We start from the raw sequence: 14104 nt of genomic DNA, 5'->3' as shown, positions 1-14104 counted from the left end.
TAACTAGTCTTTTACTATGGTCTACTGCTGGTGGTCATTAATGTATATAAGTTTCTCTTCCTCCTATAGACCCCTATACAAATGGAGACCAAGTGTGCCCAGCCAATAGGCTTCGACTTCCTGTTTTTGAGACTGTCAATCAAAGTGAATGCGGAACTGTGCACGTAAACAAGGCTGCGTGTCACAACAGCAAATGGGTAACTATGATTTTGGCTCTTACCTGACCCATAGACCTATATCAATGCCACCTCGTTATGTTCTGCGATGCGCGTGCAGAAAAGAAGAGGCGTGGCTTCTGATAGATAAGGAGAGGCAGTCGGAGGAAGTGTTTTGGGCGGGACAATGAGACGTTTCTCAGAAACTGTGCAACTTCATTTTCCTTTTAGTAAATTTCAGGATGTGTAGCTGTACTTTTACTTATGGGTTCAGTCGTTTGCACAACTTAAGATAATAACTTAATTTCTCCTTCCTAATCAAATCTAGTTTTATAAAAAAAAAAGGTCACTTATAACCATACTAGCCATGCTGTCAAACTGTCAGATGTAAACATGAAAAAAAAATATTGGCGATAAATGCTATTATTAATACAACTGGGTGAAAATACATGTATTTATTTTTAAAAGCACCTAGTTTGGCCCAAACATTAATCGAACATGTCATGAAAACCTTCCTGTGTCAAATTTGTATGTTCTCCTCGTGCTTGAGTGAGTCTTCTCCAATACTGGTAGTTATGGTTTTAATCGGAGACTCTAAGTAGGGCGTAGGTGTAAAAAGTGATAATTTGTCTATTAGTCCTGAGACAGACTAACAAGGTATTACCCCAAACTGTGGAGTTTCAGATCGATTTTACTTGGGCCTTGACAGTCGCCTGATAAAATTCCCAAGCGTATTTCTGAATTAATTTTCCAAATGGAAACACAATTAACAAGCTTTTTTTTTTATTTTTAATGTGTGTCACTTACACAATATAGAAATGATGAAACACTTACCCAGGTGTGTGGTTCTTGTCTTATGCACTGAATGAGCTGGAATTGCCTGTATTCATGAAGGATAAAAAAAAAAAACCAAACAAACAAAAAAAAAAAAAAAAACCTGACAATTATTGTTAATCCAGGCATTTCCATAGGTTTCATTATCCAATACAGTTTCATGTGCCTGTGAAAGCCTGCGTCCTATTACTGTTGGCATCATTTCGTACTCTTACACATATCTAGTTGTAGGTTATGCATGGGTCCCTTAGGGTACGTACATTTCTGATTTGTGTCTACAACCATTTTGGAACGTGGACTGGCATCCTGACCAGGGTATGCCCCAGTTTGTGCCTGATGTAAGGCAGAATCAAATCCATCCAATCCTTGTAACCCACAGAATGAAGCTGTAAAAGAAGCTGGATGATTGGTTATTGATCAAAAGCAAACATGGGCAGCTGGCAGCCCTGGGGGCCACATGCGGCCCTCTGTCTAATTTTGTGTGGCCCCCCAAAATATAAACAAACAAACAAAATGACTGAACATAACATACAATTACAGAAATGTATGCAAAAGGATGAAAAAAAGAATAGATAAATAAAATAAATATGCTAAAAATAAAATGACAACAAAAATACGCACAATGGAAAAAGAAATACACAAGACAACTAAAAATACACAAATTGCACAAAAATACACAAATTGCACAAAAATACACAAATTGCACAAAAATACACAAATTGCCAATATAAACCATAGAAAATTACACGATTATACACAAGAGAACCACAAAAATGTAGGCCATAAAAGGACCATAGAATAAAAACAAAGGAACACTTTCTTCTTTCCTAGGAAAACATTATTACCCTAATCCCAAGACGCTAATACGTACGTGTACATCAGTAAACATACCAATAGTACCGGGGGTTGTCCATACGGCAACCGTACGAATAGACACTTTCTTTAGATTAATTCCAGTTAACCCACAGAATGGTCTCCATAAATTCTTGTAACTAGTCTAAGATCTATAGTTTGTCCAATTTCCTCAGATTGGTTAACAGTGGAGCAAGAATCTTGTCACATAATGGACAAAACAAACTAGTCTCGTGGACCTCATTGGATCAAATCACTCTTAATTTTGTTTTTGTTTAATAATCCAATTGCCAATTAGGACGGGCAGCAGTGCTTGGATCTATAAAAGGTTAATAAGCCTCAGCTGCAGTGTGTTTCTCTTGGGTAAATGTCACTTAGACATAGGCCACTATGGGTCAAGATCTCCTTCCAGATCTAAATTTAATCACACAGCATCGCCTGGCCCCATTGTCATCCTCATTAGTCCTTGGCTTGTGCAGGATCTGCCCTCTTCCAGACCTCGCACTCTCCCTCTAGCCTCTAACTTTGACGCAAATGTAGCGGCACCTACCATGTAGAAGCAAAACCCAGGATCAAACTCTGTAAGACTTAAAAAAATAGTGTGCCATGTGGGTCTGAGGTAGTGTTTCCCATCAGGGGACGCAGGAAAATGTGCCCATATCATCATATGGTGCGATCTGATGCCTGAGTTGTCACCTGATGCGGCCTGTGCCACCTGTCGGCCTGCTCCGGATAATGGCAGAATGACCGGAGTGATTCAAGCAGCCGTCTCATCTTAATTATCTCCTCAGAGTTTAATTAACATAGCTCATCTATTGGCCAAAAGGAAAGTGAGAAAAAAAAAGCAGCCTTGAATCACTTAGAGTCACAGCCGGCGAGACGGAACGGATCATCACAGGATCATTGTTTTTTTGTTTTAAAGTCTTTCAGATGCACGAGGAGCATCGTGACGAATAAATCCTGAGAGGCTGTGTGTGATTAGAATGGATACATTTCCATATTGTTTGTTGGAGCACCACTGGGAAGGCTCCATCATATGCTCTGTGTGGCTGTTACGAATGTGTCCCATTTCTTTATTTTTTTTTACCCTCGCTCTATGCTGCAAAGAGTCCATACGGAACAGAGTGCGAAAATCATTTACTTATGAATGTTAATACAAATTACACTGAAAATGGGTAATAATTCTTCTGCCCTACAGAAATGATTAACATAATTCTGATAAATAGGCAGATGGCAGAATGTCTGAATTGAGGTAGATTTATCTTAATTAATATCTTGAACCTACTTGGAGAAAGGTAAATGGCTCCACCGGGGCTAGAGATGTTCCTCTGTCTTGTGTGCATATCTTTCTCGTGGCCTGCCATGTAGTGGTGGCCTGAGGATATTAAGTTGCTCTCCAGGTATGCATCAAACCCAAGCAGCCTGCTGATAATGAACATGCACCCAGGCTAGCTAGCAAAGACGCACACACACACACACACACACACACACACACACGCCTTAATGCAATCCCCTCATTTTTAGCCCATCAGAAAGATTTAGTGGCGTTTCTCTCTCTCTCTCTCTCTCTCTCTCTCTCTCTCTCTCTCTCTCTCAATATGAGGTTAACATTCGTCTTTATTTTCCTGCAAACACAGCTTGGCGAGCTCCGATATAACTGGTGTCAAACGAAGCTTGAACATCTTTTACTCATCACAAATTAAGGCAATTAAAATGTTAATTATTACAAGTTGAAAAGGGACAATGGAATTCAAATAAATTGATGTATCGACATTTTTTAATTAATTCATTTGGGTTCCTACTGTGTTAGATAATTATGCTTAAGTGTTTAATTACATATTTTAATGGGATCCTCAATTACTATGGCTTAATAAAATATCATTAGCCTGTCTCCCAGGTTCTAAGCTGTAGAGACGTACAGTAATAGTAACCGCAGTGAGAAGAAGAAGTGTTTCATGGAGTTGTGCAGCAGGTCTCCATCCTTCAATCTCCACTAAATCTCTGTTAACCTGGAAACCGCTCTTCACATCAAAGTTTGACACAGCTGTGCACAAACAGTGTTCCATTTACATATTAATTAGCAGCGAGGCTGATGGATTGGAGCGTGTGGCCCTTTGCCGTGATCCTCAGCCACAGTGCCGCCTGGCGGGAGTCTCGGTGCTGAGCCCGGCAGAACAATGAGAAATTACCCCGACCTAAAGGCCAACCAAAGCCTCCCCACCACACACAGGGGTGGCTTTTATTACTCAGCGAGTGCAAATATTCAATATCCCTTCACACTGACTCTGTATGTTTGCGTGTGTGTGTGTGCGTGTGTGTCGTACAAATCAATTTGCAGTGTCACAACATCAACTGCAAAATATGCAAAGCACAGATAAGTACCTAGTTGTCAACCATCCAGTGTTGCTCAGTCAACCTCCTCTGTCACAGAGCGCACGAGGAACGATGGTGATGGCTGCCATCTGCGAGCTGTGTGAAATTATCTTGTTTAAATCCTCTAAAGGTTATTGCAGTTATGCAAGTGATCTGTCAGCTTTTGTCGCGGGTTTACAAAGTAATGGGAACACTGTTCACTGTTCTGAAGGCTTTTTTCCTCTCTTGTATAGTCTTTAGGAAACATGCGGAAACATTTCGGAGACAGAGTAAATTCTGTACCGTACTGTATGCACAGGCTGTGATATCACCGTGTTTATCATTGTAACAGTTGTTAGAGCGACTATCTTTACCAGGGAGCTGATATTTATTCCTGGTTATTATTTTCTAGTTTTATTGGGCTTTATTTACCGGCGATTAGTTCCTACTGCTTGGAAACACATTAAAACCAGTTGTGTTTTTATTATTTATTTAATTTTTTTCTTCTCATTCAGATGTAGCCTACTTATGTTCATAACAGGAACTATTCACAATAATAAAATAATATTTATAAACTTGTAAATATGCAGTCGGAACTACTCACTGGTAAATAAAATGACAAGCCTATGTCTCCAAAATGTTTCCGGATGTCTCTGGGTTTTAGTGTCTCTCCACATAGTTATGCTGAGATCTCCTTGGCAATGGCTCACAGACAAGAGAATATAATTAGAACACAGTTCACTTGGTTAGCAGGTAATTTACCTTAAGGGTAGAAGTCTAATTATTGTCTTTGAGGAGCTAATTTAGCGTCAAACATTGCTGGTGTCACAGCGCCTTCTCTTTAGCGTAGGGGAATAGGAGCGTCTCATGTGCTGCTTCATGATTACACATATCCTAAAGCAGTGGTTCTCAAACTTACCCCCTTTCTCTTATTTCTGAATCCAAGTACCCCCTTTGTCCGACTGCCACATTTTGCTCAGAAAACGATTTGAAAACAACTGTAGAACATAATGATGGAATGAACGAGTGATAACACACATTTTAAAGAATTTCATTTTGTAAATAAGTGGAAAGAAACAGTATTTAGGTGCAGTGCTTTCTGACCTTTTTTTTGAAGGTGACCCCATTTTGATATCAGTTATTTCTGGTGACCCCTAAAACATGTTTTTTCTAGAATGAGTTTTTGATCATGTTTGAGCTCAGATATTTTTTTTTATTCATAGTATAGGGTATACAAGTATAGAAATACAGTTGTTTAAGATTGTGTTTTAATTAAAGAAATTATAATAATTAAAAAGAAATTAGAATCTATTTGAATTTTTTTTTAAATTTAGGGTGACCCCATTTAAACTCCAGGCGACTCCACATGGGGTCCCAAACCCAAGGTTGAAAACAGTGATTTAGTGTTTCCTGAATAGATTTTGTGTAATTTCTGGTTATATCATGCTTGGGGTGGGATAATGGGTTAATTTTCCACTCACTCTCTCTAGTACCCCCTGTAGTGCCATTGCGTACCCCTATTTGAGAAACTCCATCCTAAAAAAGTAATAAGTGTGTGACAAAACAGAACAAAGCTGCTTCTTTAGTTTTCTTCATTGAGTGTGTGGTGCTGCTCTTTGACCTGCTGATAAACGCTCCTAGCAGGCAGAGCCGGTTTCTGGCAGATGGTGTTTGTGAGTGACACCGACTCCCAGCAGAAGCAGAAGCAGGCCCAGGGAAACGCTCACAGTTGGGTCTCAGTAGAGCCAAGCCGCCTGGTTACCTGACGGAATAACGATCTTCTGTGGCCTACACCTGCTGAAGGGTGGCGTTTACACCACGGTCCCTGGACTCCACCCACGAGGAAGCTGTTAATCACAGCTCGCCGCCCATTCAGGCACTTTTACAAAAACACACAATAGCTGAGTGGCAGGGGTGGATAAACTCCCTTGAACGCTTTCTTTTCTCCCCTTACTTACAAAAACATACATAACAAAAGCACTCGAACAGCTCAAAGCCGTTCTGCTCAATATAGCTAGCGTTTGTTTGAAAGAAAAAAACAAAAACAACAATGATGAGAGATGGGGATTTTTCAATTTTTGAAACCGATCCAGAATCAGTGTATTGATCCGGATACTCTTCAAAAATATTACGGAATCTTACACAACGTGAGGTCTATCTTTGGATAGAATTTTGTAAAAATAACATTTGATGTAATCCTGCAAACAGACAAAAAAAATAAATGAATACCAGTAAAAAAAAAAATAGCCAGAAACCTTTTGTTCTTTCCCGTATTAATGCTCAGATTGGTTTTTCTAAATGCTGACATGTCAGTCACACATTTGTGGCCTCTACTGGGATAAAATAAGCCAATCTATGATACCACCCAGACCCTTTGAGCAATAGCCTCCCATGGCCTTCTGACACAGCGCTGTGGTATCTGTCAACAAGCATTCATAAAACCGACGTTCATCCGCACAATTTTGCTATGAATAAATCTAACTTTTTGTGTGGAGTTTGCATGTTCTGCCATGCTTGCATGGGATGTCTCCAGCCACTATGGCTTCTTCCAAGAGCACAAAGGTTGGATTCTTAGTTTTTGGTTCCTTAAAATATGTGTACTAAATGTGATTATTGGTCTCTGTGGGTTAGCCAGATGTAATCAGAGTCAATCAGTGTCTCTTAGTTAAAAACTTCAAAATCAGAAGTCCTTTATTGATACCAGGGGAAAATGTCTTTCATTACAGCCGCTCAAGAAATAATCCAAATAAATGATAAAATTCCATTAAATGATCATGTAAAGCACATTAAATTGCCTTGTGTATGAAATGCACTAAACAAATACATTTGCCTTGCCTTGCCCAAACGAAGGATTTTTAATTGTCATTTGTGAACATGTACCAAAAAAAATGATGTACCAGAATCCCCCGTTAAGCCCTTGTTTATACATTTAAGTAATTGTATATACATTTGTATACAAAAGTATCTGTTACAAAGTTTGATGAATCAGAAATGATTGTACAGTGCCAATGTTAATGTCTTCCATGGGAAGGGATGGAACCCTTCATGTATCTATGCAATAAACTGCAATGCAAAACAAAACCAGCATTTTCCCCACATACATTGAGTGTTTTCCCTTTTGTTGGACAACGTTGAATTTATGGTTACTTACCACTTCAGATTGGGAAATGTCGATTTCTAATAAATAGTGATGATATTATACTGCACACAATAGCTGTGTGGCAAGGGTGGATACTTATGCTAAATCGACTTTTCTGTGCTTTGAACATCATAAAGTGCTATTTGGGTTTCATACACGTGCCCAAAGTGTTTTTTTCATTGATTCCCTCAATCATTAGAGGGTGATTTGCTCCTTTCTTACTACAGGGTGAGCCCAAACACCTCACTACGATTTGATGACGCGTTCCCACTTTGATGACAAATTTGATGCAGCACTGAGCTGGAGAAGCCACGCCTCCAGGAGGCTCTCTGCTGTGATTGACATATATACAGACACGCCCACGAAAGTGAGCATTTCAGCGTATTTTCTACAGTCTATGTATGTACCGGTGAATGCCCCGCCCCCACATTCTATCTCATGTTTATAAAGCAGCATGATCTCGGCTATGGAGTGGGTGGTAGGAGGGCAGGCCGTCCTCTGGCTCTAAGTCACCGTGCGAGGAGGATGAGGTCAGTGTCCCGTCTATAGACACGCCCATACATGAATATGCATAAGTAGGCCACGAATCACCCTGTTTGTGTAGAGTTGCTCAGAAAGTGACTTTTCAGAGGCTAAAACTCTAGAAAACAGGCGAGTTTGGGAAAGTAAACCTCAGATACTATGTTTTCTGAGTTCTTAGAACAAATGGAGATGGGTGAAAAATAGCATGATATGGGACCTTTAAATATACCAACATTCTATCCGTACGCAGCGCCCCTCATTGGCCAGTTTAGGTCACGTGATTAAGACTAAACCTAACCGTAAACCTAACCCATAAAATATTTGCGATATAGGGTTATAACCTAACCCTAACACGCTATGTACGTGTACTTCGGTAAACATACCAATAGGTGTCCGTACAGCAACCGTACGAAGAGACACTTTCTTTTTCTGCACATTAGCAACCAAAATTTTAACTAAATGTATCCAACTTTGACAAAATCACACAAATGACTCCGAACATACAAAACAATAACAAAGATACACAAAATGACAACAAATTGGACAGGACAAACTAACTTGACTCCAAAGGATTTTCATAGTTTTAGTCAAAGTTTAAATAATTTTATGAAAAAAACTCAACTTTTTTAATGTTTGTTTTTAGTTTGCTACAATATCCATTACTAGTAACTTCATCAAACAAACAATAAGTGTCTCCTCTGAAGTTCTACCAAGATCTAAAATTCATGCTCTCTAGATCAGTTCATAACTATTCCTCTACTTTTTGTTCATACTTACATTTAACCAATATCTATCTTTAACCAACCCGTTCAAATGCAAAAAGAAAGTCCAGCCATTTCTTCTGCTGGCTCAGCCACTGTTTATTCAACAACAGTGTTCTAGTCCAACCACACCAGCTGGGCTTAAAGGACAACAGTTTCTTCAGCCACAGGGATCAGTAACGGGTCCACTGCTGAAATATGTGCTAAGTGTCAATAGTCTGGAACCACTCTGTCAAACTGGAAGCCATCGAGCTTCGAAAATAGAACTGGTGATTAGGACGCAGTCACCCCAGTCAGTGCCAATTCAGATGTCTTAGCAACCCTGGGCACGGCAGTTTGATCCGCCTTGCTGTCATTGATTCACAAGGCTTCCAGCTGGAGCAAAGATCCTCATTGAAGCGTGAGATGGAAAACTCTCCATCTTGGCACATTTTGGCTGGCTAAATCCCCTCCAGGCCATTAGGGATAGAATATGTTGTTTTCTATTTTTTACCCCCCCCCCCCAATCCTACAGAAGAAAAATACAGTCTGTCTTCATGCTATAACAGCCATTACTTAATTGTGCCCGATTCTCCGTGCAGAGTGTTGCTTTAATTAAGCAGCTAATTGCAATGTAGCTCTTGATTAGCTTTGGGGGATGGGAATGTTCAGACAGGCTGATATGTTGTGCACACTTCAGAATCATTTACAGAAATTGAAGCTAATTTTGCTCTCCGTCTATGGCTGCATTAATTTAATTTGGGTTGCATTTAGCTCATTAACACTTCTAATTAATACGTCGACATCACTATTAAGATGTCTCTTTGAAAACGGCGTCTCCTGATAATCAGGATGGAGGAGGATGACGGATGGAGTGAGAAACTGATTGGAGAAAATGCTAAAAGCTGTCGGAGTGAAGGGGGAGGCCATAGACACCAGGCTTGTTTTCTTTTAAAGCCCTAATAGTGGATCATAGTGGACACTAATAGGACGCTGTGGCAGGTGACTCAATTGGAAATGAAAGGAATGCTGATTGTTTTAAAATCTGATTTTGGTTATTTTATGAGTGTGGGAGTATATACATGCACAGGGTGTGTGGGTGTGGATGTGTGTGTGTGCAGAGCTCTAGGGAGTTGGGGGCGGAGGTGTTTCAGGGCCAGATGCCATACACAGCTGAAGATCACGCCTGAGTAACCGTGTTTGGGTTTGTCATTTTAATGAGCAGAATTTAGTGACTATTGGCTGGAAACGCTGCGTGAAGAGCCCCATTGCATTACCGTCACTTTAACCAACCTCCGCTGACTACTACATTGAACGCCTGTGACTACTTTCAGATATAACCAAAATAAAACTGCTCCGTTTAGACCAATGAGATATATCACAACTATTTAGGAATGAGTTTTGCTTAATCATTTTCTGAAAGTATCTCCCTTCTCACAATGAAATAATTAAGTTATTATTGCATTTCCTAAACTTGATACCTAAGCCAATGAAATGCGGCATTTATTGAAGAATCTTTCAGCCTTATTATTCAGGAGGTTAAACTCTGCTCTGGTTTTTCTCCACACACTGATTCCTGCACCCTAAGCAACATAACACCTCTCAGATTGACTTCCTCTCATGTTGTCCAGGTTTCCATAAGTTGAGAAATAAGCATTGATTGGGAGGGGGGGGGGGGGGGGGAAAGGGCTTCAGTTATTTGGCAAGACAATCAATGGGGGACCTTGTTTTTCCTGTGAAGAGCTTTTCTTTGCCGTGTATTCCTGCGGACGGGCCACACTGTAGGAAAGCCTTCTGTTTAGCACTTCATTAAAACTGCCTCTAATAGGAGCCACCAGGGAAATGCTCCCTGCATGGTGTGTAAAAGCGATCAACATCTGCATCAATTAACCCCTTCATCCCCACGGGACCCATTAGGAAGAGAAACACCCTTTAATGCTGCATATGGCTTTAGCTCACAATAGAAAGGGAACAAATATAATTGCTTGTTTGTTTTTTTTTTGTTTTTTTTAAGTGTAGATTTTAGGACAAATTCCTGTGTTGATTTTGAAGTCTTCCCACCGAATTAGAACAGTTAATAATATAAAGTGCTTAGGAAACTAATAACAGCAATCTGAAAATAGCAATAACTAACCACTTTTTTCGCTCTTATTTTGATACAATACACTTTAGTTAAAGAAATGTGTGATTATTACAAAAATGAAATAACTTTTTACCCAAAGAATGATCTTTGAGACAGTTACGCCAGTGCAACTCAGTCTTATTAAGAGCCTCCAACATCATAAATATAGAGCATCTTTTTCATTAACTGCAAGGCGTAATGGATCTGTGAGAACGCAAGGGAGTTTAAGTGGGAGCATTTACTCAATCCACGCTATTTGTTTAATTCTAAATGAAACATGCAATATTATGTTTAAATTGAAGCTGCAAAGGGCAACGAGTTTGCAGCGTATGTCTTATGAGTTAATGTTGAAGATAAAAATATAGGATTTAATTTTCCCAAAATTAAAGCATCCAAGTGTTAATTTTATTATTGTAAAAGGATGGCATGAGTCTCTCATCACCTGTGCGCATCCGTTCAGAAGTGTTTATTACCGATTAAACGACAGCTGAGCGCCGGTATATTTAACAAACCCCAAACCAAATCAAGAGTAATAAAATCACTCAATTTGGTTAATGAGTATATTAACAGCAGAGGTAGTGTTTAAGCACAAACAAGAACAACAACATTAATAATTGCAACTCTCAAGTGCCTGGCTGATGTAAGCTTTAATAATTAACAAGTCTTTGTCTTATCCCCTGGAGGCTGTATTCCTATTATCCAACTAAGTTACAAACAAGTAATTACGCTGTCACTGGCTGGTCACAACTGTTTACCTCCAAATTTGGCTCGGTTTAATACCTGCTTTCAATCTACACACATCCAGCTTTACCTGACACATGCCTGGGTTAAAGGCAAAACATTTGGACTTATTTATTTCACTTTTTCCTCCCTCTCATTAGAGGATTAGTCCTCTTACCTCCTGTGTTTACATATTAGTGCTAATCCAATTGAGTCAACAAGGGCACTTAGTGCAGGCTATGAACTGAGTCTGAGGGACTTAAAATGGGAGGGGAGGGGATATTAATTTACTTCCGCAGATTTTAGGCTTCCAGAAAAAAATAGTTTAAAACATCTGCGATGACAAATGAAGCATTGCAACAGAGCATGGCTGTCAGGAAGAAACTCAGCTGAGTGAGCATTCAGCCTGTAGAGGGAGCCCCTGGTTATGAACTTTACTGTACAGTGTAATGAAAACTGAGGTTTGAATCTTTTTTTTTTTTTTTTTTAAGGGGGAACTTTAAGCAGCCTTTGGGAAAACATATTAAAGAAATTATTATATTGGATAAATTGTTTTAGTTTTAGCATTTTCCTAAAAAATGCTCACCATTAGCTATGGTATAAACTCAAAGTCCAGATGTTTGTGGGGCAAGAAACAAGTGGTTAAGAAACAAAGTCGATGTTTGGCTAAGTTTAACCCAGAATTCAATGTAACGGCAACAATTTCTGGTTAATGAGGATTCCGATCCCTCGGCTCTCCTGCTACTCTCATCTCTCGCTACCAACCATCATCTCCATAACATCAGTCATGATCTTTGACCCGAGGGCTATACCCCGTGTCAGCTAAAACTAATTAGCCTTTGATCGCCAGTGACTGCACACAACGCCAGGAACACCCGAGAGATGCCTCTACCGCGGGAGTCGGCTGCTGCGCTGACAAAAGCACACTAAATACTTTACTGAAGAGGGTAGCGGAGAAACATCTTTGAAAAGTCGTTCACGTGTCTGTAGCAGCAGTCTCATGGTCTATCAGAGAATAGCCTTGTGTGCAGAACTCAATTAAAATGTCTTGTTCGACATGGGCTCATTATAGAGCCCGTATTTGTATAGTTGAACCATTTATCTTCCCCTAATTAGTTATAGATCAATAAAGCAATTGATTTTGCAGTATGCTCAGAATGCAGAGGAGTTAAGACATTAAAAATGCAATATAGCCTGACCAGGCGGACACCAACATGACTCTCCAGATTTCCCAGAAGACTTTGCACCACTGGCCAATGTGTATGGCTCATATCTTATCATTTTTAGGTCAGTGGTTCTCCAACTTTTTTGGCTCAAGTACCCCCTTTTTCTTATTTCTGAATCCAAGTGCCCCCTTTGTCTGATAACAACATTTTGCTTAGAAAACTATTTAAAAACCACTATAGAGCACATCATATTGTAAATAAGTGGAATGAAACTGTATTTAGTGCCTCCTGTATAGATTTATTTTTCTATAGTTTTTATCATCTCCCTCCTGGGTTCATGTTCTAAACATTTTTATCATCATTTTGTGTGTTTTTGTTGTCATTTTTTGTGTGTTGTTGGTATTATTTGAATCATTCTCTCTCAGTGTGCGTGTTTTTGGTTGTTTCTTATGTTGTTTTGTATAGTTCTCTGTTGTTTTTGTGTATTTTGTATTAATATTGCGTATTTTTCTCTCATTTAGTGTGTCTCTGTTGTCTATTTGTACAAGTATTTTTCTCTTTTAGTGCAATTGTTTTCAGTGTCATTTTGTGTATTTTGTTGTATGTCTGTTTTTTTTTATTATTTGATAGATTTTTCTCTTATTTTTTGTGTTTTTGTTGACGTTTTGTGAGTTGCTATTCATATTTAGTATGATTATCATTTTTAACTAAAAAAATATACAATATAAAACCCCATATTTTTAATGCTTTCATTTGTTAATTTTCCTCTCTCAAGTACCCGCTGTAGTGCCATCGCGTACCCCTACGGGTACATAAACCCCCATTTGAGAAACGCTGATTTAGTAGATTTGGACTTATGTACATGTGAAAACCAAGTTAAATGTAACACTTATATGTGGAAAAGTTATGGTAATAAACATGCAGATAGGCTGTCTGACAGGAAGCTAAACAACAGCCGTATTAGCATGAGTAGGACACAGTTTGTTGCTTTTCTGACAGCTTTTTTGTTTGTTTTCCCAGTTTTTTCATCATTAGCCTGTCTTTCTTTTTCCAAGGCTCGGAGATGATGGCAGCTAATTACGTAGCGGATGGTGTCAAGTGTGTTAAGAGACCATGTCAGGCAAGGCGCTGCTCTTTCAAACCACTGCCTTAAAAAATGCTAAATTCACCCAGTCTTTTGTTTTCCTAACTCGTCCTTTGTCATTATGTTCCCAATGTAGAAATCTGCTGCTTCTTAAAGTTCTCGTGCTGCCAAACAAAGAGCGTGAACAATTCAAACATGCAGGGATGTTTGATGGTTTAGCTTTGCTCACAGGGAGATGGTGGGAGACAACATTTGGCAATATAAGCTGAGGCATAATACGTTTATCGCGTATAAAGTCAGAAAATAGCATCAAAAACAAAGTCATACATTTTCCACCAAAGCCGAGCTGTTAATGTTTGTGTTTTACTTCAGTTTCGCCGAATTGACTAAAAATCATAATAGCTTTTTTTTTTTTTTT

The sequence above is a fragment of the Gouania willdenowi genome, chromosome 8, assembly GCF_900634775.1.
Source record: "Gouania willdenowi chromosome 8, fGouWil2.1, whole genome shotgun sequence".
NCBI lineage: Eukaryota > Metazoa > Chordata > Actinopteri > Blenniiformes > Gobiesocidae > Gouania > Gouania willdenowi.
Note: the sequence above shows the minus strand (reverse complement) of the source record.